The sequence below is a fragment of the Elgaria multicarinata genome, chromosome 1, assembly GCF_023053635.1.
Source record: "Elgaria multicarinata webbii isolate HBS135686 ecotype San Diego chromosome 1, rElgMul1.1.pri, whole genome shotgun sequence".
In the NCBI taxonomy this organism is placed as follows: domain Eukaryota; kingdom Metazoa; phylum Chordata; class Lepidosauria; order Squamata; family Anguidae; genus Elgaria; species Elgaria multicarinata.
In genome coordinates, this window is record NC_086171.1 from 162,430,743 (window position 1) to 162,453,037 (window position 22,295).

Genomic DNA, 22,295 nt, shown 5'->3' on the forward strand with positions numbered 1-22,295 from the left:
TGTTTCTCACCTGCCCAAGGGTCTCTACTTCCCTTGCTCGGCTTCGTCCATTTTCTTCTGCTGCCCCTTATGCCTGGAACGCTCTTCCAGAACATTTGAGAACTACAAGTTCAATCGCAGCTTTTAAAGCTCAACTAAAAACTTTTCTTTTTCCTAAAGCTTTTAAAACTTGATTTTGTTCTGACTTTTATACTGTTAGTTTTACTCTACCCTGTGCCTGTTTGGTGCATTCTCTTCCCCTTCTTATTGTTTTATTATGATTTTATTAGAATGTAAGCCTATGCGGCAGGGTTTTGCTATTTTATTGTTTTACTCTGTACAGCACCATGTACATTGATGGCGCTATATAAATAAATAAATAAATAATAATAATCCAGAGCAGGTCAGATTTGGGCTGAGGTGGATTGGGGCCGATTCAGAACCAGCCTCCAAAGCAAGTGGAAGATCCATTCACAAATCTAACGAAGGCCTTTTTATTTTCTCAGGCATTTTAGTCTTTCAGATTCTGTTGTTTTAAAACTGTTACAGTGTTTTAAATCTGTCACTACTGCTAGGTTTTATTTTGATTTTGTCATTTTAAACTACTATATCGTATTTTATGATGATGTATTTTATGGTTTTTATGGTTTTTATGGTTTTAAACCACCCAGAGAGCTTCAGCTGTTGGGCTGTCCAGATAAGGATGTAGTTAGAAATGTAATAAATACATAAATAACAGTAAAATAAATATATACCACATCAAACCAATGACAAGTTCCTGTACAATCGTTAGTCCTGTATTACTGAAACTGTGGGGCAGGCCCAACTGCCTCATTACCTGCCACCCAGGGTGCCTCCACTGCAGTTACCATAATACTGCACATACAGGTATACATTTGAATGAACAGCATCATAAGGAAACACACAGTGGCATGGACAAGTGGAGTGGAAGTCACAAGTTGTAGGGTGACCATATGGAAAGGAGGACAGGGCTCCTGTGTCTTTAATAGTTGTATAGAAAAGGGGATTTCAGCAGGCGTGATTTGTATGCATGCAGCACCTGGTGAAATTCCCTCTTCATCACAACAGTTAAAGCAGGCCCAGATGGCATCCATCCTAGAGTTCTCAAAGAACTCAAATATGAAATTGTGGGCCTTCTCACAAAAATATGCAACATGTCCCTAAGCTCAGCCTCTGTACCAGAGGACTGGAAGATGGCCAAGGTAACACCACTTTTCAAAAAGGGATCCAGGGTTAGCTTGACATCTGTTCCAGGTAAATTGGTTGAAAGCATTATTAAAGACAAAATTAGTAAGCATATAGAAGGGCAGGTCCTGCTGAAGAAGAATCAACATGGCTCCTGCAAAGGGAAGTCCTGTCTCACTAATCTACTAGAATTCTTTGAGAGTGTCAATAAACATGTAGACAAGATTGATCCAGTGGACATTGTTTACTTGGACTTCCAAAAGGCTTTTGATAAAGTCCCCCACCAAAGACCCCTGAATAAACTTAATAGACATGGAATAAGAGGAGAGGTACTCTTATGGATTAGTAACTGGTTAAAGAACAGAAAGCAGAGAGTAGGAATAAATGGTCAATTCTCCCAATGGAGAGAAGTAAATAGTGGGGTCACACAGGGATCAGTATGGATGAGCTCCAAAGGGATCTCTCCAAGCTGGGAGGGTGGGCATCCAAATGGCAGATGCAGTTCAATGTAAGCAAGTGTAAGGTGATGCACGTTGGGGCAAAAAACCCTAACTTTGTATAACCTAATCGGATCTGAGCTGGCAGTGACCGAACAAGAAAGAGATCTTGGGATTGTGGTGGACAGCTCCATGAAAATTTCCACCCAATGTGCGGCTGCTTATAATGCCTAAAACTCCATATTAGGCATTATAAGAAAAGAGAATAAAATGGCCAGTATCATACTGCCCTTATACAAATCTATGGTGTGTGACCACACTTGGAATACTGTGTACAATTCTGGTCACCACACCTAAAAAAAGGATATTAATTATAGAGCTGGAAAAAGTGCAGAAAAGGGCAATTAAAATGACTAAGGGGCTGAAGCATCTCCCCTATGAGGGAAGGTTACATCAACTGGGATTATTTAGCTTGGAAAAAAGGAGGCTAAGGGGAGACATGATAGAGGTGTACAAAATTATGCATGGTATGGAGAATGTGGGTAGGGAGGCATTTTTCTCCCTCTCTCAAAATACTAGAATCCAGGATCATCCCATGAAGCATATTGTAGAGAGAGCCAGGACAAATCAAAGGAAGTACTTCTTCACACAGCCTATAGTTAAATTATAGGACTCACTACCACAAGATGTAGTGATGGCCACCAATTGGATGGATTTAAAAGGGGGTTGGATAAATTCCTGGAGGCAAAGGCTATCAATGGCTACTAGCCCTGATGGTTATGTGCTACCTCCAGAATCTAAGGCAGTAAGCCTATGTGCATCAGTTGCTAGAGAACATGGGTGGGAGGGTGCTGTTGCACCATATCCTGCTTTGTTGGTCCCTGGTCAAAAGCTGGTTGGTCATGGTGTGAACAGAGTGCTGGACTAGATGGACCCTAGGTCTGATCTATCATTGCACTGCTTATGTTCTTATGACATGCTATCCCAAGACGATTTATTTTCTGGAACAACCTATGATGGGTTGGCTACTATCCCTGATGGTTGTATGCTATCTCCAGTATTTGAGGCAGTAAGCCTGTGTGCACCAGTTGCAAGAGAACATGGGTGGGAGAATGCTTTTGCACCATGTCCTGCTTGTTCATCCCTGGCCAATGACTGGTTGGCCACTGTGTGAACAGAGTGCTGGTCTAGACGGACCCTTGGTCTGATCCAGCATTGCACGTCTTATGTTCTTATGTTCTTAAAACTGCAGGAGCCCTGCCCTCTTTTGTATCTGGCCATGCTACCATAGCTCCTGCTGAAATTCCATTTTCTGTGCAACTGTGAAAGATACAGGAGCCCTGTCCGCCTATCCATATGGTCACCCTAGCCACAAGGACAAGCGGGGGAAGGATCAATGAGAGTGGGAGGGAGCAAACATGAGACAGAGGTTTGGAGGGCTCGTATCGTCCTGGATTTTAGGAAATAGCTGATTTTGCTCTACTGGACTTGCTGGGAAGACTATTGAAAAACTGCTAATCCACCTGTCTTAAAACAATATGAGATGTCTTATTATGAAATCCAAATGCCAAATGTTCAATGATAGATGAGTAAGAATTAAAAAATGTAAATAAGTAATAATTGTATTAAAGGGAAGATGCAGGTTCACAATAAACATAGCATAAAAAATAATGTTCAAGTTAACCTGGATGGTGTCCAAAGAGAAAATGCTGAGTTAAAGCCTTATCACTTGGGCCAAAAAGTTATTTGAGTAATGAACAGGTGTGAGTGTGTATTATTCCAAGTCGAAAGTGTACTGAAAGTTTCTGCTTATCAATTAATGAGCAATAGTAATTGCGTAAATACGGTATACACTTCAAAAAGACTGATATACAGATCTCTAGAAAAAAATATACACTGAAGTTTAATTGACAAATTTTGAATAAGGACTTATCTTCTCAAAGGTATAATTTAAAATTGATTTTATTCTGAAAAGTGTATGTGTATTGTGTAAGCCTTTTTTATATGTTCTAATTTTTAAGGAATGTTTAATAACAATGAGATAATTAAGATTGTGAGCACTAGTTTGTGGAATAGTAGATAATATGAGCTGATAAAATGATGTAATTTATACAAAAAAGTATAAATATGTGCTGATTTTAATAATAATAATAATAATAATAATAATAATAATAATAATAACCCGCCTCTCCATTTTGATCGAGGCAGGGAACAACAGTAAATATAAAATACATTTTAGAATGCAGGAGTTTTGTATTAGAAGCTCACCAGGCCCATGTACCCATTAGCTGAAGAGCGAATTCAGTATTGAATGGGGAACTTGGTACTTAGAATGAGATCTGTCTTTTTTAAGGTATTAGGGCTAAAAGCACTTGGCATGGTGGGGCAAATGCTGGGGCCCATAAGCTCCAGTGGGTCCACCAGTGCTGATGCTAACTTCTCTTTAAAAAAAAATGTGATTTTTTTTTTGCTAATAATAATAATAATAATAATAATAATAATAATTTATTTATTACCTGCTTCTCCCTCTGGATCGAGGCGGGGAACAACACCAAACAAAATATAATACATAAAATTAGTTAAAAGAGCATATAAAACCAATAAATATTAAAATAACAATCACAGCATCTTAAAATCCTTAGGTTTAAAATTCATCTGGGTAGGCCTGCTGGAAGAGACTAGTCTTTACAGCTGTCTTAAACTCAGAGAGAACTCTAAACTGACAAATCTCCTCCAACAGGCCATTCCACAGTCTGGGGGCGGCAGAAGAAAAGGTCCTCTGGGTGATAGTTGCCAGCCTAGTTGTGGCTGACTGGAGTAAACCCTTCCCAGAGGACCTGAGTGTGTGAGGCGGATGGTATGGGAGAAGGTGATCCCGCAGGTAACTTGGACCCAATCCATGTAGGGCTTTAAAGGTAATAACTAACACTTTATACTGTTTGGGTGGCCTAGCAACCAAGCGGCAAAGACCATAATGCTTAACAGACCTGGAAGCAAAGGGTAAAGAATAAATATGGTCATATACGGATGAATAGCATAGCTAATGTATAGAAACACACGTGAATGGTGTTCAACTCTTAGGGCAGCAGGGACACAACCCCAGGCTTTGGAGTCCAGAAGAAGAGGAAAAGGAAAGAACAAATTGTTCATTATCTGAAGACTCCGCCATTTCTCAGCCACATTGTCATGGTTGTTGCTACCATTTAGTGGATCTTTTGCTAATATAACCACAGGAATGACCTACAGTAGAAGAGGTCTGAAAGAAAGAAGAGAAGGAGGTAGGGAGCTGAAGCAAGGATGAGGTAGCAAAGCTCCCAAGGGTTAGAAAGAAGGAGAAAGCAGGGGCCACAGGAAAGGGGGAGGACAAAGCCACCCGGAAATAGATGTGGCTACCTATAGCTACGTTCCCACCATTTGGTAAATAAATAATAATCATATAACGGTTGAACCAATCTCTCTCTCTCTCACACACACACACACACACACTATATGCATTTACATCATCCTGCATTTGCTCATGCACATAGAGCACTGTTCTGTTGCTTTAAAGTTACATATTTATTTCTTACATTTATAAGCCCAGTTCGCACATCTCAAAGCCCCAGGATTTTTAAAAACCACAAGTTTCTGTGAATGAACGAGGATGCTATCGCACACTGGCTGCTTTCGAACATCACTTTAATCCACTATGGGTTAATAAGCTACTCACAATATCTTATCTTGGAAATAAGCTACAGTTATCCCCCACATGATTGGACGAATAAGCTACTGTGCAAAGCTTATTTTCTCCACCCTCAGCCCTCCTCCCCAGCCAGGATGGTATCCAAGCTTCCTTTGAACTGGAAACCAAATCCCAGCATCCTCTGTGCTGCTGGTTTTCTAAGCTGTACCCTTACCCCACCTGTGTGCACCAAAAGGGGAGTGGGGGCTCTAACTCATTGACAGTTTGCTGATATAGGACAGAATTTTAAATGTGGGGTCTCCCCATCGTGAGCCTCCCAGTGCTGTACTGAATAACTGTGAGACTTACCTTTTTCATGGAAAAGTGTCCCAAAATCAACCACTTGCTACCCTTTCATTTCCTTCCCTTTCCCCCTCTTCACTTTTCCTTTCTTTCGCATCCCCCACCTCTATTCCTACCCCACAGCCCCAGTGTCCTAGCCTCACCAGCAGCAGCAGCAGCAGCCAGCAGCAAAGTAACAACACAGAAATAAAAGGAAGCTGTTTATTGGCATACAAAGTGACTTGTTTGGCTTTCTTGGAAATGGGCTTGTTTAATACTACATTGAAGCTACTAAGCTCAATCCGTTGCTAGGCAGATTTCAGAAACAGAGTTCAGCTGGCTGGAGCAGAGCAGCAGCAGCAGTTTTGACCGTGCTTGCAAGCAACTCTGAAGGTAATCTTTAAACCACTCTTCAAGCCACTGTGGGGCATCAGATGACATAGTAAACCGTAATGGTTTAAATAACCCTTACTGCAGACACTGGGTTATTGGAGTGGGTTATTTTGGACATATAAGCCATCATTGATTAAAAAAATACCTGACAGATGACAAGATAACCCACAATGGGTTAAATAAATAATCATGGTAGTTTATCGTGTCATCTGAACCCAGTCACTGCCTGGTCACTCTCAGTCTTAGCAAGAGCAGCTAAAGAACTCAGGGATGGTGTGTCTTCAGGTTATTTGTTGTAACTTATGAATCTGGAGCTCTGGCTTGCTTCTTCTCCAACAAGCCAGAGAAATAACCTGTACTCTTGCTCGAAGATATTCATTTGTGGACAAGTGGGTTAGCCTGTTTTGCCCCTGTGAGACAGATTTGCTTGAGAGCATAAGTGGCTCAGGGTCATCCACCAATAGCTTCATGAGTGAATGGGGATTTGAACTCAGTTCTCCTTGATCCCAGTCCAGAAATCTAACTCCACACTACAGCACACCTGCTAGTCTGTATGTACTGATAACGGGATAAAACAGAGTGTCCCTGCACTTAGATGTAGCCATGAGAATCTGACCAAAGAGTAGAACTCCAAAGCCCTAGTCTAGATCCATGCAATTTTGTGTCCTTTCCAAATCAGCAGCCTTCTGTACTGCCAAATACCCAAACAAAGAATAAATTCCCTCAAGTTTATAAAGCATGTAACTTTTTGGCCAAAGTTTTTTTTTTTTTAAGAAGGCTATTAAATCTAGAAGAATATAAAATCTCACAGATTCATATTCACAAGTCCTTGCATGGATGTTAGGCTCAAATGTGGCATTAATTCAAATCATAATTAATCAAGGGAGCATATTTAATCCCTTCTTTGAATATGTATTATATGAACACAGCCACATGCTGTTCTTACCCACTTAATGTTAACCCTTTTCATTTTATGTCAAGATTTACATTCCTCCTTATTGCCAAAGACTCGAGGTAGTTAACAATATAAAATCATGTGTGTTTGGAGCTCAACAAGAACTAAGGACAACCGAAAACAAATTAAAACAAAATAAACAGAAGCTGGGGAAAACTAATCCTGGAAGGGAAAATAAACCATTAAAGCTATAAAGTGCCAAAAACTTGAGAACTAGGAAAAATTTTGGGTTATGAAATTCCGTGGGACCTGGTAATTTTTCTTTTGAACTTTACAGAGGGGTAAGTTGTTCAGAAACACAAGGAATTAGTGCCTTACATGTTTGCTGCTGCTGAGATCTCAGACACTTCCCTTTGTGAAAGATTAGTATGATAAAACATGGGACCTAGCCATGATGTCTAAATTAGCTCATTAAATTAGAGCAATGGAAACAGACAGAAATAGCATACCTTTAAAGAAAAATAGAACCCCTTTATTGATTATTGGTTTGTTTTTTAATGATATATCCCAATGTGAAATACCATTTTCCTCAACATTATTGTTAACAAATGTGGTATATATTTTGTAATGTCCACCAACCCCCTCAGGTTTCTTAGGGTTATTCTTATTTTCTTATGTACAAATTTATTCTGATATGGGAAGTTATTCTGAGGATACTGAAAGAATATTGTGGTCTTTTTTTTCTTTTCTTTTTTTGCATTCGGTTTGATGTAATGATGAATACACATTATTATGTTTATTTTTAACTATGATTTTTTAAAAATATATATTTAAAAAAAAACCTGGATAGAATTTGCCAAGATGATGATGATGATGATAATGGCACCTTGTCAATATAACTCAGTTCGACATTTGGACACTATGAGAGAAAAGGTCCACTTAGTCTCACAAGCCCTTTAGATTAAAGAGAAACCACATTTCCTTACTGTTGCTCTGCTTCCTTTCCGCAGTTGAAACTGGATGAGAACCTCGACCACGTGGCCTGTAATTTAAAACCTCCCTGCTCATATAGTTCAATGGGACAGCGCCTGCTAGTGGGCATTTATAGTGCAACTTCGACTGCACATGGCAGAAAGAATTAAGACATGTGAGAAGAATCGGGTTTTCCAAAATTTATTTTTAAACGGAATAATGGAGGGAAGGAGCGGGATTAATGCAGGAAGCTCACAACATCATCATCAAAATGATCTGCTAACTTCTGTGAGTAGCCAGTCACAAATGTGCTATAAATAGCTTGTTTAAAGAAACCATCAGACAGTGGAAGCATGCAGAAAAGAACCTCCTGGCAGGCAGTAGCTATCCAAGAACTCAGGTAGCATCTTTCCTAGCCCTGCTACCTGAAATCCTATGGCAGGGATCGAACCTGGGAATTTCTGCATGCAAAGTCTGTACTCAACCATTATTTATTTATTTATTTATATAGCACCAACAATGTACTTGGTGCTGTATAGAATATACAAATAAAACAGCAATACCCTGCCTAGAGGCTTACAGTCTAAAATCACATTAAAACATATGAAGGGGGAAGGGGTTACACAAAACAGAAATAAGGGAATAATCATAGCAATGAGAACAGTAAATCAGGCTAAACTATCAAAAGCTATGGAAAACAGATGAGTTTTCAAACAGGTTTTAAAATCTAAGATGGAACTTGTAGTTCGTAGATGCTCTGGAAGAGCATTCCAAGCAAACGGGGCAGCCAAAGAGAACGGTCGAAGCCGGGCAAGAGAGATAGAAACTCTTGGGTGGGAAAGCAACAAAGCATTTGAAGAACGGAGGATACGAGGGGGATGGTAGAGTGAAATGAGAGAGGAGAGATAAGAAGGCACAAGACCATGACCATGACACTGAGCGATAGCCACCAAATGGCTCCTAATCCTTGCTTCTTGCAGGAATGCAGTGAGTATTCCTAGAGCACAGCAATGACCTCAAAAAACCTTCCATGTTCATAGAAGGCTAGCTGAGGATTAAGCCAGATTTAGCAACTGTCTCCAGGCCCAGAGTGCTTCTCTGGAACATCTCCAACTTCTCTAGAGTATGAGGGGTTCAACGTGACTTAGCGCAAAAGCAATTAGATAGGTCACTGATAAGAAAGCCCCAAAGGAAAAGTGTTTTTCAGTAGGATTCAGGGTACAACTGATCCCTGAGGAGGGCCCATAGCTGAATCATAGGCCAGCTCTACATCAAACAGGATATAATACTTTGAAAATGATTTGAAAACTGTATATGGAGTGTGTTCTGGGCCCTAACAGTTGTCAGTAACGTTATAAACTGTTTTAAAGTAGTAGTGTAGATCCTGCCACAGGATATTGCAGTGACTTTTTAAAGAATTAGCTACCTAAATGGAGAAGAGGCTTATCAATGGCCATTATTCATGATCTCTGGTAACACATCTTTCATATTCAGAGACATCATAACTCTGGTTACAAGACACTGAGACCAAACAATAAAAAGTGGATATCATTATCTTCCCTTCTTTATGAATTTCTCTCAACTGAGGCTGGCCTCAGTTGAAAGGTATAACGCTGAGCTAGATGGACAACTGATCTGCCACAATATGCCCATCCTTACATTATTTTTGATTGTTTTTATTTCCTCTCTTACCCGGGTTCTTAATTTTCTCACAATAGTTGTATTCTACACCTGCTACACATACGCCTAGTACAACCAAGTAGAATTAAATCCCACTGTGTTTCTCTAAAAACAGATTTCCTGTGCTGTCAAGCAAGATAGAACTTTCTGTCATCTGGAAAGACGGCAGATGATCTCTAGCCTCAAGCAAAGCAGATCTGTGGATTCTGTTGAAAAAGCCAGTGTAGTACCAAGTAAATGCTGCTTTGTTATCAGAACGGAAACGGCAAACTTTGGTTTGTTTTAGAATGATAAAGTTCCACTTAGCAGCCCAAGACGTATACAGAGAAATTCCACCCCATCAATAGTTCAGATTGTGGTTGATCCAGGGGGGAGAGGTTGCCACTTTCCAGTGAAAAGCTACAAGACAGATAAGCACACAATCAAAACACTGTTTTGCCACTAAAATTAAAGGATGCCTACACATTAAAGTTTCACAAGCATTGGCATAAGCACCCCATGTACGTTCCCATGCTATCAATAACTTAAAGGGGTTTAAGCCTCCCTTTTGAAATGTATCAATGTTATCTTATCAGAGAGGAACAATTTTCTCTAGATTGCCTCCTTTGTCACTGCGGGAGGCTTTTTTCTTTTTCTCATTTCCAGGCCTGTTTTCTAATCCAAGTCAAGCTTTACACACGTGGCAGGAGGTGAGAGAGGGATGGAACTTCTGTGTATTTGAGCCAGGTAACTTCATTAGCTCTGTGTTTGAAAGGTTGGATTGTTCTTCTAGCGATGTCCAGTGGAAAACAAGCATTCTGTAGGCATCGCAATTACCTTTTGCTATTGTCCTCGTGGAAACTGGCAGCACCTGATCTCTCATGACAGATTCTCAAATTGTAAAACAAGTTGTCCCATCTGCTTCTGTATGAGCTAAGACAGCATGCCTCTGCCCACCAAAGAATCAGGTTGTGCCATCCATCTGTTCATCTATGCTGCAGTCATTGTCTCCCTTCCCACTGGAGAAAGGCAACATGTTTTGGGATTAAAATTAGGCCACAGACTTAGTCACCATCTAAAAAACTCTGGGAAGCCAGCTCAGCAGCCTAGGAGGTGCTGATTCACATGACAACTTTTTTTGTCAACATCAACAAAAAATGGTTGTATGTCTGATGCACTGAACTGGTAAGTGCTTGGATGACTCAAAAAATCTTCAGAAAGTGGGATGAATAACTGAATGATGTACTTATTAAATGTGCCTAGTAATCTCGCAGAAGACCAGTTCAAATTGACTGGGGAAATGACATCTTGTGAATTTAGAATTAATTGGAAAAAAGTACTATAATGTATTAAGGTTGCACGTTTAGACAGAAAAAAGTCCTACAATTTCCATTATTTCCCAGCCAGCATGCTGAGAGTTGTTGGACTTCTTTCTGCCTAAGCATGCATAGGATTACAACCTTAAGTAGAAATACAATGCATCTCACCACAGTGGGAAGAATGTGATCAAGTGGCCTGTGTACCTACATTGGCTGCCTGTTCAGTGCCACTTGTAGAATGGCAGCTTCAAGACCCCTCGCTCTCCAGGCTTCTTATAGTTCTTTATCTTTAAACTGGACTTAGGCTGTACAGCCCTTTAAATAGAGGATGCCCTTAAATATTTCTTTTATTTATTTATTACATTTCTATATGGCCCAATAGCTAAAGCTCTCTGGGAAGTTCACAAAAATTAAAACTGTAAAATACAGCACAATAAAAACATAATACAAGACATATAAACAGAATAAAAATGGAGTAAAAATCAGTGTAAAAATTAGCAACAGAGGGAAAGCCTAAAAACACGGTATTACATTAAGGGTGCAATCTGATGGACTACACCAGTGCACCATCCCTGCTCAGAAGCCTCTGAATTCGGAGCCTTCTGAGATTCCTATGCCCTCCCCATCCTCTGATTTACTGCATTTTTGCTAGATGGGCTTTTCAGCCTGTCTATTGAGGAAGCTTCAGAGGGAGACGGAAGCAGGCTGGAGAAGGTGCAGGATAAATTGTAACCTAGCCTCTCCAGCCTCACCCTCTCTCTGCCCACTGGACCACCCACTTCCCCCCTTCTCCAAGTTCAACTTTCCAAACTTGGAGAGGCAGCCAGTACAGTTCTCTTCACTCCAACTGCGAGAGGGCAAAGGAGGGGGGTCGGATCTTCGACTCTCCCTTCCAAGGCCAAGTGTTCTTTCTGACCTTAGAATCCTAAGGACCATAGGATTCCTCTCTTAAAAGCTGAAGTGAAGGGGCATTATCCAATGGGGTCACTCTGATTCCGCTGGCTCCGTTGTGCTCATGGAACCTACCACTTCAGCAACAGGGCTTTTGTGTTTCTAAAACCAACTCAGAAAATGAGCTGAAACATTTGTTTCCAGATTGGGAAGGGTCAGAAGCACTTTCTTCTGTGAGGTCCACTGACAAAGAGGTTACATTTCTCAATGCCCTAAATGACTGTGGCCTAGAACAGTTGGTCATGGAAGCAACCAGAGGGGAGGTTACAATGGACCTAATCCTAAGGGGTGTTGCCCAAGACCTAGTACAAGATATAAATATTGTTGAACCAATCAATAACAGTGACCACAGTGCTATCAGATTCAACATATATTTAAGTGGGAAACTTCCCAGGAAGTAACACAGTTACATTTGACTTCAAAAGAGGAAACTTCTCTAAAATGAGGGAACTGGTGAAAATAAAGTTGAAAGGATGAATCAAGAGGGTTAAATCCTTGCAAAATGCATGGAGCTTACTCCAAAGCACAATAATAGAAGCTGAACTACAATGTATTCCACAGGTTAGGAAAGGCAGCACCAAGTCCAAGTGGTCACCAGCATGGTTAACAAGCATTGTCAATGAAGCTATTGTAGAAAAGAGGGCTTCCCTCAGAAAATGGAAGTCTTGCACAAGTGAGGAAAATAAAAGGGAGCACAAGCTGGCACAAAGGCGAAGCAAGCAAACAATAAGAGATGCAAAAAAAAAGGATATTGAAGAGCACATAATTAATAATATCAAGGCCAACAATAAAGAATTCTTTAAATATATCAGAAGCAGGAAACCAGCTAGGGAAGCAGTTGGACCATTAAATGACAACAGAGGCAAGGGAGTACTAAAAGAGGACAGGGAGATTGCAGAGAAGCTGAATGAATTCTTCACACCAATGTTCACTGCAGAAGATACAGGACATATGGCTGTGCCTGAACTGATGTTCTTAGGAAGGGAGTCTGAGGAACTGAGGCAAATAGTGGTGACAAAAGATGAAGTTCTCAACCTTATTGACAAATTGAAAGCAGATAAATCACCAGGCCTGGGTGGTATCCATCCTAGAGATCTCAAAAAACTCAGATATGGAATTGCAGACCTTATCACAAAAATATGCAACATGTCCCTAAGTTCAGCCTCTGTACCAGAGGACTGGAAGATGGCCAATGTAACACCATTTTAAAAAAAGTGATCCAGAGGGATCAGAGAAATTACAGGGCGGTTAGCTTGACATCCATTCCAGGTAAATTGGTTGAAAGCATTATTAAAGACAAAATTAGTAAGCATATAGAAGGGCACGTCCTGCTGAAGAAGAACCAACATGTCTTCTGCAAAGGCAAGTCCTGTCTCACTAATCTCCTAGAATTCTTTGAGAGTATCAACAAACATGTAGACAGGGGTGATCCAGTGGACATTGTTTACTTGGACTTCCAAAAGCTTTTGATAAAGTCTCTCACCAAAGACTCCTGAACAAACTTAGCAGTCATGTAATAATCGGTGAGGTCCTTTTACGGAACAGTAAGTGGTTAAAGAACAGAAAGCAAAGAGTAGGAATAAATGGTCAATTTCCCCGATGGAGAGAAGTAAATAGTGGAGCCCCACAAGGATTTGTATTGGGACCAATTCTTTTCAGCTTGTTTATAAATGATCTGGAATTAGGAATGAGCAGTGAAGTAGCCAAGTTTGCTGATGACACCAACTTATTTAAGGTTGTTAAAACACAAAGGGATTGTGAAGAGCTCCAAAGGGATCTCTCCTAGCTGGGAGGGTGGGCATCCAAATGGCAGATGCAGTTCAATATAAGCAAGTATAAGGTGATGCAGCTGATGGGATCTGAGCTGGCGGTGACTGAACAAGAAAGAGATCTTTGGATTGTGGTGGACAGCTTGATGAAAATGTCAACCCAGTGTAAAGAAGGCTAACTCCATGTTAGGCATTATAAGAAAAGGAATTGAGAATAATATTCCCAGTATCCTACTGCCTTTATACAAATCTATGCTGCAACCACACTTAGAATACAGAGTACAATTCTGGTCACCACACCTAAAAAAAGATATTATAGAGCTGGAAAAAAAGTGCAGAAAAGTGCAACTAAAATAATTAAGGGGGTGGAGCATATCCCCTCTGAGGAAAGATCACAACAGCTTGGATTGTTTAGGTTAGAAAAAAGGAGGCTAAGGGGGGACATGATAGAGGTGTACAAAATTATGCATGGTGTGGTAAATGTGGACAGGTAGACATTTTTCTCCCTCTCTCAAAATACTAGAATCCAGGGTCATCCTATAAAGTAGATTGGTGGGAGATCCAGGACAAATAAAAGGAAGTACTTCTTCACACAGTGCATAGTTAAATTATGGAATTCTCTATCACAAGATGTAGTGATGGCCACCAATTTGGACGCCTTTAAAAGAGGGTTTTATAAATTGCTGGAGGCGAGGGCTATTGATGGCTACTAGTCCTGATGGTTATGTGCTATCTCCATTATCTGAGGCAGTAAGCCTATATGCATCAGTTGCTAGGGAACATGGGCGGGAGGGTGCTGTTGCACCATGTCCTGCTTTGTTGGTCCCTGGTCAACAGCTGGTTGGTCACTGTGTGAACAGAGTGCTGGACTAGATGGACCTCGATCTGATCCAGCATGGCACTTATGTCCTTATGTTCTTATGACATGGTATCCCATGATGAGTTATTTTCTGGAACAACCCATGGGTTAGCGTGTCATCTATGAAGTGTTTTCCCCAGTCATGGTGGTTTGTTTCCCCAAACAACCCACTCTGAGAACTCACAGTCTGCAGTAGGGGTTGTTTAGCTACATTGGGTTAGCATGCCGTCTGTCGTGCCAGAGTGGGTTACAGAAGTCATCTACAAAGCCGCTTCGCAGGAGCAGACAAAAATGCTGCCGCCACTCTGCTCCTCTCAAGTGATCTCTTCTCAAATCTGCCTAGCAACAAATTGTGCTGCCACCAGCGCTCCATCCCCTTTGCTGTCTGACTTCTCTCTTCCCCCTCCTTCAGCAATGTGCTTCGCAAAGTTGCAAAGTTGCTTTCGCTCGCATGAGTGTGTAGTCAGTGGAGTGACCTTGAGCAAAGTTGCTGTCCTACTGCGCAGCCAATGTGGGTTAAACAACATGTACAGACACCCCCTGGGTCTCCGACTCCAGCGCTTCCCCCACCTCCCGCACAGTTCCCAAACAGTTTCATCTGCAGTCAAATCCTCACTTACCATGGAAAAGCAAAGTCATACAATTATCCAGTGGTGCTTCTTGTGCCTCCCCATAAGGGATACCTCTATGTTAAATTTTGCCCTCCGCCCCTTTTGGGTGCAATGTACCCACCATGTAAACATCCCTCCTTTCCCATCAGGCCACCTCTTCCCGACTCAGCAGATGCTTCTTCCCCTCCCTACAACCCACGAGACTGAACCTCCCCCACCACTGTCAGCCCCTAAGCTAGCTATCCAACGCCCTCCCCAATCCAGAACCGATGCCAAATAGTGCCTTAGTAGATTCAAAGCAGTATTGAGCAAGCCTAGTATTAAGCAAACCAAAAGCCACTTTGTATGCCAATAAAAACAAAATCTTTTTATTCTGTGTTGTTGGTTTGTTGCTGGTGAGCAGGGAGCCATCAAAGACTTGGAAACTGAGGCAGCAGGTAAGGAATAAGGACAGGGGAAGAGAAGGGAAAGGAAGCAAATGGAGCAGCAGGGAAGGATTGACATGAGGTTGAGAACGTAGGGCTGGGGAGACTGGCAGAGGCAGAAGAAGCCGCCTTTAGCGCAAAGCAATCAGAGACAGGCTGATGATGTAGTGACAGCTCAAAGGACGGTGGGATATGGTTTCCACTGCAAGGGAAGCTATGATACCTGACCATCCAGATAGGAGGACTACAGGAGGAGGGGGGGGGAATAAACCATGCTGCATAGCTTGTTTTGCCTAATCATCTGACAGGAAAACAGTAGGTTGTTTGCAAAACAACCTGTGTTGCATAGCTTATCACCCACCATGGGTTAACGTGACGTGTGAACAGGCCCTCTGTGTACATTCATCATAGGTTCAAGGCACGTCCTCCTCTCACCACTACAAGGTGGAAAGATGCTGACTTCCTTTTAAAAGGGGGTCCCATGGCTTTCAGTCCTATAAGCTCAGCCTGCATATACACAAAAGTGCGTTGTTGTTTTTCTACAGAAGAGATGAAAGCACCATTAAATAAGCAAGCCCTCCATGCAGCCGCTTGGCTGCGGCCCATCCAGTGCAACAAAAGGAGGATGTTGCAAAGGCCTGTGCAAGGCCACACCAGGAGCAATTGCACAGGGGGTTCAATGCAAAGGAAAGCGCTGGGCATGTTGCTGCTACCATCCCAGGTATTCTCAACAGGAGTCACAGTGTATGAACTTCGAAGCAGCACTCTGAGCACAGGTCTCTGCTCCTCCCCTCGCACCCTGTCTAAGCAAAGATAACATTTATCATAGTTTATGAATAGAAATGCGGGTGTGTCTTTAAATGTGGAAACTTAAGATATGGTATAATGGGAGAATAATACTTCATAAAATAAACACCCCGGCTGCCTTGGTAAATTGCTGCTGGAAGGTTTCCTGCAGTACCTAACATAACCCATCCTGGAAGTGGAGGCTTGTGGCACCTGTGTCAGTGGGATGATGAATCTGCTCCAGGTTTCAGTCAGAACTCTAAGGGAGCTGAACCCATAATGTCCCATAAGACTACAGTGGGGCAGAGGGGGGATGAAAGCACCTTATGGCCTTTAGAGAGGTTACTCCTGGGGGGCAGCCTTTTTGGACCTGTGGGTACCTTTGGGAATTTGAGGAACTGCTGTGGGCATCATCACAAAATGGCTTCCATAGAGGATGTGGGTAATCACATAGTGGCTGCTGTGGGGGACTGGTTAGTCCAAAGTGATTTAAAGAGGTGGCAAAGAGGGGGAGAAATACTGAGGCCAGAGGCTGAGAGGGATGGGAAACAGCAAGGCTAAGGGGTAAAGGGGAGACAAAGATAAAGGCCAGAAGAGGAGAGAAAGGACTACACTAACCTTTTCCAAGGTTTTTATTCTTTTGAAGGGGCAGGAAAAAAAGAACTTTGTGGTGCCATTGGAGATCCCCGCAAGTGCTGCGTTGGGGACCTCTGGATTATTCAGCACTACAGGCCAAAGGTGTGTAAGGAATCATTGCTGCTCTAGGCGTCATCTAATCTAGCAAGCTGTCATAAAATAACCTGACACTCATAAACCATCCCTGATAGATTCCTATCAAGGTTTTTTTCCTTGAAAACTACAAAGAAGATTTCATTTATTTATTAATATTTATATATTAATAAATAAATAAATACATAAATGCATACAATGAATGGAGAGCATATCACAGTTTGGGAGGAAAATGCCCCTTGACATGTGCTCAACAAAAAAGCCTGTGTGAGTGGGGGTGTCCTCAAAAAGCCCCCTCCTGCAGATCTTAATAACCAGACAGATTAATAAAGAGATTGGCAACCCCTCAGACAGCCAGATCCTAAGCTGTTCAAACTTTTAAAAGTTAAGACCAATAACTTGAATTGAGCCTGGGAAACCATTGGCAGCCAGTGCAGATCTTTCAATAAAGGAGTTATATGGCCACGATACTGTGCACCAGTTATCACTGTGTACCACATTTTGCTTCTGGGTTCCACCAAATGCAGTTTCTGGATGCCCTTCCAGACTAGCCCTATACAGAATGTGTTGCAGTAGTCTAACTGCAGTGTAACCAAGGCACGGATAACTGTTGCAACATCAGACTGATTTATAAATGGTCGTAGCTGGTAGTTATACAAATGCACAACACATAGTTGTACAATTGTACACCTTGCCACTGTCACCACCTGAAAATCCAGGAACCATGTAGGGTCAGGAGCACTCCCAAGCTATGAACCTGATCTTTCACAGGGGTGCAACCCATTCCAGATCAAACTGGATCCCAGTCCTGGGCCAGGCTTTCTACTGACCAACAGCACCTCCATCTTAGAGGTTCTCCACACAAGTAATTTATTGCACACTCATGATTGGTCACTCATGGGTGGTTGTGGGTTCTTTTCAAGACATTTCCAATATCCAATGTGTCTCCCGCTATTTTCAAACAGAAATCCGCCATTTTATAAAAACCCAAAAATGTAGTAATAAATGAAAAACACTCTAAAAAGCAGTGCCATGTTCTGATGGTAAGATTGAAACAAATGGGAAGGAACTAGCAAAAACAAGGGAGGAGAAGCATGTGTATTGTGCTGATCCTTAAACCCACAAAGACTCCAGAAGCCAAAGCCTCAGTAAGGCTGCTGGATTTTTGCTATATGTGAAGAAGCCTTGCATCACAGCTTGTTAACCCTCATCCAGTCCATTATTGAACTCAAATAATGTTCAAGGGTATTGACCACTTCCTTGGAGTTAGGTAACAAAGAGCAATAGAGTTGAATATCATCAGCACAGCATAGCTCCAGATGAGCTCGCCCAGCACTTTCATGTATATATATATTAATTAACGTCAGGGACAAGATATAATCCTGTGGGAGAACATAGGCCAATGGTGCTGAACAGAAGCTCCCCAACATCACCTTCTGGACACAACCCAACAGAAAATATCAGAGCTACTGCAATGCTGTGCCGCCAAAGCACAACCCCACCAAGTGGTCCAGAAGGTGACCATGGTCAATGATGTAGAAACCCACCGAGAGGTCCAAGATAACCAACAGGGCCACACTCCTCTATCTGCTTCATGCTAAACTTTCCTCATGGCTGTGGAGGCTGGTGGCTCTGACGTCAGTGGGGCTGTGAATCTGCTCTGGGTTTCAGTCAGAACCAGTCAGAACTCTAAAACAGCTAGCCAAGGTGCTGAACTCTATGTGGGTCAGCCTCCACTACCTCACAGATTTATTTTTAAAAATGTGATGTACTTTCTTGTAATTTAAACCAATTGTGTATTGTCCTATCCTTAGCTGATTGAGGGCCAAAACTTCACCTACTTAGTTTTTGAAGTTTCATTAGCAACTGTAAGGGAGAGATCAGGCCCATAACACATAGAGGGGATTAACTCTTTCCCCTGATGCTGCAGGCCCAGCTGCTATTGGTCCCAGGAGGAATGGCACCAATGGAATGTATTATTTCTTTGCTATTTGATACACCTTCCCTATCCAAAATTGCCTCTTCTTACATTCAAGGAGAAGCCAATTTCTCATTAAATATCCTGCGCAGTTACACCCAATTCTTTCCCTGATTTAAATTTCAGTTAATCATTATCTTATTTATGTGTTAAGGTTAGATGTCATCCTTTTCCAATAAGAAGCATACACAGTAAAGGACAAAAGAAGACTTAAAGAATAACCAGAATAAAACAAAAACAAAAATCTCAGTTAAAAAATCTCCACTTCAGCCACCCACCCCTTTTGCTTTGTTTACCACCTAACTGATTGAAAAGCTCTGAAGAACTTGAAAGCTTGCACGCTATTTGGTGACCTTAAAATTTGGCCTAATAGAAGTCCCATCCAATATGGATTTTTGCATTTTCTCTATGACCAACCTGGTCACCCTTGGTTTTAAAGTATACTTTGGGTCCCACCCTCTGCCACTGCCAGAGTCTCCCGAATTTGAACAGGAAGTGAAATAAGAGATTGGCCATGAGTTGGATGCTATTGCGAGAAAGAGAGCTGCTACTTTACTGTTCCTGTTCATTAGACGAAACTGCCTACTCCTATGTTTGAGCAAAGAGCTCCAATGGAATGAGGGAGCAGAGGCAGCGGCCATCTCAGGAAATCTAGATCTGACAGAGAGCATTCCAAACTACCCCATCTCCCCAATCAAAACATCTGCAAACGCCCCTGATCTAGGACCAGACAGAGCAGAAGAATCTCTCTGTGTGAAAAGTACACAGACCAACTGCTTATTACAATAAACGTCCACAGCCAGGTTGCGTTTCCAAGGTTTAAAAATATTCAGTTCCACTGCAATTTAATTAATCCCAAGGGACTGTTTACTTTCCCTTTGTGCCTGAAGGGGAACTGTAGCAAAAGGGTTTATATACTAGCGCATCAACTCAAATGCTGCTTTGGGAGTCTGCCAATCTGCTGCAGCCTCACAGTGAGGCAGGGAAGGCTGAATTTGTGCTAACCAGTTCAGAAACACAACACTGGAATATTACAATACAGATTGCAATCAATTTCCCTCTAAGAAACTTGGTTGTGCTTTTATATTGTATTTTATATTATGGTTTTATACTGAATAATAATAATAATAATAATAATAATAATAATAATAATAATATATTTATTTATTTATTTCTTACCCGCCTCTCCCTTTGGATCGAGGCGGGGAACAACATTAGAACAGGAATCAATACATCTTAAAAATTCATGATTTAACATTGATCTGGATAGGCCTGCCGGAAAAGGCTAGTCTTGTTTTATACTTTGAATGGTCTTAATTTTTGTGAACCGCCCAGGGAGGTTCAGCTATCGGGTGGTATAGAATTGCAATAAATAAATAAAGAAGAATTATGTTAGGAAAACTACTGTTAATTGGGCCTTGGTTTGCTAATCAAGGTGTAAAATACATGGGATCTTTTAGAGAGCCCTTACCCTGCAATACCCAACCAGATTAAATGGGTGTCTTGTAGAGGTGTGCACCAAACCCCAGGTCATATACACTCAATATACTCCATTGTGGCAGCGCAGTTGTGCCCCGTTGTTTACATGACGCAGCCGCCAACTCACAGCTGCATCATGCTAATCCCCACGAAGCTGCGCTTTTTCGATGTGTCATTTTACCATGACATTTTATATTGCTCCAATGTCACCATGATAGTTTGTTCGTTTGTCAGTGGTGGCTTCAGTTCAGATTAAGAGAGTGGGTGTAGCTAGGATAGAGCAGCCGTGGGAATACAGGGCAGGGGACAGACATGACAAGCCTACTAACGGCTACCATGGCACAATTAAAGTCTGGGGAATGAAAGTAAGAACAGTTATGTATAATGCATAAATTCAATGAACTATAGCAGCACAGATGCACAGCGACCCCTGATTGGTCGGCATCACCAGACAGAGAGGAGGTAGGGTGGGCCAGCAAGCCGAATGGCCGCTGGAACGCCACTGCACTCCTCTGGTGTAGGCAGAAAGACGGCACACTGGAGAAGTGCATAAAGTTTTAAAAAAGGAAAAGGTTTTAAAAAAAACATGGGTGGTGCCCTACAGTGCCTGTGCAGTGACGTGCAATTGCACAGCAGTGCACAGGCATGGGGGTGGGGGCATGGGCGCGGCCGTGCACAGGTGGAGACAACCAGCAGGAGTGTAAGTGCGGGATAGTGGGGGCTCGAAGCACCAATGCGACCTTGTATAGACACCCATTTAGACTGATTCAGAGGCTGTCCATTTAACTCAGTATGGAATCCAAGGTGAGGTTCAGAAATCATAGCCTTCATACTTCCCATTGGCTATTATGGAAAATCAAAAAATGCCTGCAACCTTTTTTTTTTCTTGGTCAGAATTGGATTATATTTACAGGAGTACTAGATCCTTAGGAGGGGAGTAAGCCTGCCAAATGTCAGGAAAATAGTGCTACGTGCCTTTGCACTTTACTTCCCCGCCCCCCCAAAAAGAAAACTGTGGTAACTTTTTTTATTTCTTGGCATAATTAGATGAAAATTGCAGAGCTAGTTGCCCCTTCTGAGGGGATCAAGCCTGCAAACTTTCAGATGAATAGGCATAGTGGTTTCCATGCAAAAGCAGCCTTGACATTTTGAGGGTATCCCCAAGAGGATGCACTTACCCGCTATGTTCCTTGTGGACCATTGATCTGAAAATGGCAGACAACACAGAACTGTCACCAAGTAAGAATTCTGCAAAGTTTCAGAAGGATAGTGTCGTGTACTGTAGCTGCTCCAGCTTTCTCTGGGAGACGAATGAGGCAGACTGCTAGGCAATTTACAAAGCTTTATTGCAAGCAATAAACACTTCTGTAACACAAATTAGGCACCTTCTGTGAAACTTTCCTTTAGGTAAAAACTATGCAAACTAAGCAAGACAATTGTCTGTTCAAAGAAAAGAAAAGGCTTTTCAAATGTCCATAACTTCAATGTGGTTGATGCGTGGATGATTTCTCATGCAATCCATCTAACTGTCTCTTTGCCACTAACCTCACTGAACGTTTTAGTTTCCGGCGATCCTTAGCATCAAGTAAGGTTTCTGAATGCTCACCCCAGAAGTTGACTCCCTGTCCACTGAAAGCATAGAATTTGGCCTTGAAGAGATACACTCTGGAGGAGGCAGATTGTCAGCTGAAGCCTCTCCCGTGTGAACCTCCTCCCCCACTGGCTCTAACTGCCTGGTGTCTGGCTCTGTGTCTTCTGAATCTGAATCTGTTTCTGATTGATTACCTGCATCACCTGCTCCCAATACAGGAGCAATAGGGCTATACATGACAGATAGGTGCAGTG